This window comes from Helicoverpa zea, chromosome 8 (assembly GCF_022581195.2).
Source record: "Helicoverpa zea isolate HzStark_Cry1AcR chromosome 8, ilHelZeax1.1, whole genome shotgun sequence".
Classification (NCBI taxonomy): domain Eukaryota; kingdom Metazoa; phylum Arthropoda; class Insecta; order Lepidoptera; family Noctuidae; genus Helicoverpa; species Helicoverpa zea.
In genome coordinates this window covers 11922755-11926196 of record NC_061459.1, presented here as the reverse complement: position 1 = coordinate 11926196, position 3442 = coordinate 11922755, and the positions used below count along the sequence as shown (strand labels likewise).

General features: G+C 33.1%; 1 long non-coding RNA gene across 1 annotated transcript; it reads left to right on the top strand.

Annotated features, from left to right (window-relative positions):
• Positions 1-661: 661 nt before the first annotated feature.
• Positions 662-2439, top strand: LOC124632545. The gene is made up of 3 exons (XR_006984638.1): positions 662-815; positions 2084-2196; positions 2299-2439. It is a non-coding gene; the product is annotated as an uncharacterized LOC124632545 (long non-coding RNA).
• The last annotated feature ends 1003 nt before the right edge of the window (positions 2440-3442 follow it).

Below are 3442 nucleotides of genomic sequence, written 5' to 3'. Positions count from 1 at the left end.
AAGAATTCTGTCACTGTCATAGAACATAGACTGCATTTCTTCCAAGTACAGGAAAATGATGCTTATGAAACCCCTAGTAAGTATATTACACAAATCTGAAGATATGTAACATTTATATTTAGTAGGTAGTCTCTCAATAAATTTTTGCGGTAAAGCTTGTAAAAGTGGCCTTGACTTTGACTCTGCATACTCAGCAGTCATTCAATAAACCTGTTTTGTGTGAAGATTGCGGTTTAACTAAAGGAAAACGTTGGTCAATAATAATTTTTAAGTGACGAGTAAAAATGTTGCTTAATTTGTTTGTAAGTAAGTTCAAATTTCAATGTTTTTAACGGTTGTATGTACAAAGTAACGCACCTGTTGTAGTTAAAGTGCATTGAAATTTCAGCTTTATTACAATTAGTTTTAAGCTATATTTTCCTGTACTTTACCTATTGCTAACCAAGCCATATTTGCAAAGTTATTTATTTGGAAGCATGCACTGAACTACGATATGAAATTGTAGATGCTTTTAATTTTGGTCCTGCTCAAAAAGACACACAAACCCCAATATATTTGAAAAGGTTCATAAGATGACGATGACATACAAGGTTCATTCGGATTGGGTTTTTTTAACCCGACACCACGTCAACGGAAGTGTTCTGTTTTTACCTACTCCATATTATATATTTTTACTACGTAGTATTTTATAGCAGGACAATGAATGTATTGCACAGTTATTTGAACTTCAGTATCGTAATACTACTCGAACACGATGACGGGTTTTGTGGCGTTTTTGACCTTAGTGATTCTCGCTCACTCATTAGGTGCTCCGGGTATGTATATTATTATAATATTAATATTATACTACATGGATTTTAATGAAAGTTACCAATGTAAAGTTGATGAAAACCTGCTTAGCGGGGTTCCTATTTCTGGGTGGTTTAGAAAAAAAAAACTCATAATTAGCTCTAGTTTCTGAGTCGAGGTGCCCTAAGTCTAGGGTACTTTGCTTGAAACAGGTTGTGTAGTTGTAATGTCGAACATATCAGTAAGTTAAGCGTCATCAGGTTATAGTATTGAGCGTTGCATTCAACAAGTTGGTAAAACGACATATATACTTATGATTGAATGGCTTCATTCATTGCTAGTTGACTTCAACCGAAGTCACCGTTCAATCAAACAGCTAGCCAGAAAAGTGTGAGTGTCAAATTGAAGTGGTTACTTGGACACACTGGCATTTTCTGGGAAAATTGGCATCATGTCCAGAATTACGAAGAAGTCACTGGATTTACCCGCAAATTTTTGACTTGACTCGGAATTCCCGGTGCATCAGTCTGACATTGTATCAAAATAGCACCTTAGCTCATCTTAATTATAACTGTGAGGTCATTAATTATAGCTGTATTATCGTTCTTTCGGTTTACCTGCTAACTAAAGATAACATTCACATACATAAATACGTGGTTTGTTTATCCAATCCGGTCATAATTATCGAGTAATAACGGTATTTTGGGTTTTGTTTCATAACTCTTTTGCCACACCAAAGAAATATGATAAAAATATTTCTCGAAGGAACATCTGCCCTCACCCAGATAAAAAGTAGCATGTTACTATCTCTATATCCTATTCACGGAGCCATGAACCAAAAGGTAAACAAAGAATGACACTTTTTCAAGATGGCGGGTATAACCCGACCGATGACAAAACGTCACATTTTTGTGTAAAATGTTCGCAGTATCTGTGGTCTACAATTTAGTAGGGTTCTATGTTTGACAGCCAAGTCGCTTAGGTTCTTTTACATGTAAACAATTTAATACATATTTAATTAAAATGAAGAAAATAATTTACGGCATTTATTATATTTGATTTCAAATAAGTATGGGATTACATAAGTTCTACAGACATCGTTCTAAAATGTCATTTCTAATGTTCTCAGTGTATTACTTCTGTAGTTATTAAACGGTTTTATTTTTTATAAAATATGTTCACTACTTCAATCGTGACTTAACAAATTTTATGGTTTGTTTACCTTTAGGTTCATGCCTCCGTGAGAAGGGTATATGTATGTAGCTATTCTCATACCTTGTTTCTTTTGTTTCAGTCGATAACTACAGCGATTCGAAGGCTGGAAGTGACAGTCTAGCTGAACATGTTGAAAGTTCAACTAACAATAATGTACCGTTTTCGGAAAACGAATATATAAGACCAATCCTTGTAAGCCTTTTCATATTTATATCTTAACTATAAAACTGTATGTAATGTATTTTTATAACAACGATCTTGAAATAAGATGTGATATTTTTACCTTTTTTTCAGTATCTGGACTTCCTGCAGCATGGGAAAAATTATTTTGAATAACTTTGGATCACTTTAGATTATATAATGAAAGCTACTTAAAAAAATAGACAGAAGATAAGGTATTTTTTTCGTAGGTCAATAAATATAGCAAAAAAATTGTGTGTATTTTTTATTGCTGCCTGCATTGCCCAAATATTGATTTTTTTTTTTTTGTTTTGTTTTGGTCCCTGACACGTATACTGGTAGATAACCAAAATAAATGAACAGGCTTTGTCAAGAACTGGTATTCAAATGTGGACGTTATCATTTTTAGCTTCATTTCATTTCTATTAATAATTTGAAAGTTAATTACGTAAGGGTAAATGCACACATGATTGGCTTTTCAATTTTATTTTGCTTATTTGAGACTCGTTGTTTCTCGCGTTCTGGGGAAACTACTTCCCATACCTGGGTTAAAAAATAAATATAATACTCACAAATAACGTAGCTAGACATTATAATCATGTAAAAGAATTAAAAAATCGGTCTGGTAGATTTGGACATCATTATCATATTCTCAATCTGTGGTATCAAATATTTTGAATGAGTGAAGTTCAAGTATGGCTTCTGTAAGATGGATACGGTCAGCAAAAAATACGGGGAACTAGGACAACGGGGAAAAGGAAATAGAGTATGAAATAATATCATCATTTAAACGATTAAGTTAGCAGAATAATTATTAATTCAAGAACTAACACAGTGTGATCCCCCTTAACACTTCAATGAAAGAATAATGATAAGTGTCATTGAAATAATATGTGAAACGAAACACGTTTATTGGTTATCACTATCGGTACTTAAAAAAGTAGGCCTGAATTTATTTTAACCGCAGTAAGTACATGTGAAGTTGTTCAAACAAGATGCAAGTATTTTTGTCATTACTGGCTGTTATAATTTTTGCTCACACGTGTGCTGCCCAAGGTTTGTTTCATTATATTTATTTCTTTTTTTTACACACATCTGAAATAGATTTTCACTTTCGATTGTTCTGTACTAAATAATTGATATGGCAAAAGCGGATTATAAACCTTAAAAAAATAGGGAACTCCTCTTATACGCCGCCAACGCATATTCAACCCATTTATTGTAAGTGTCCAGGATCGGCAATAATCGCTTTCCACCA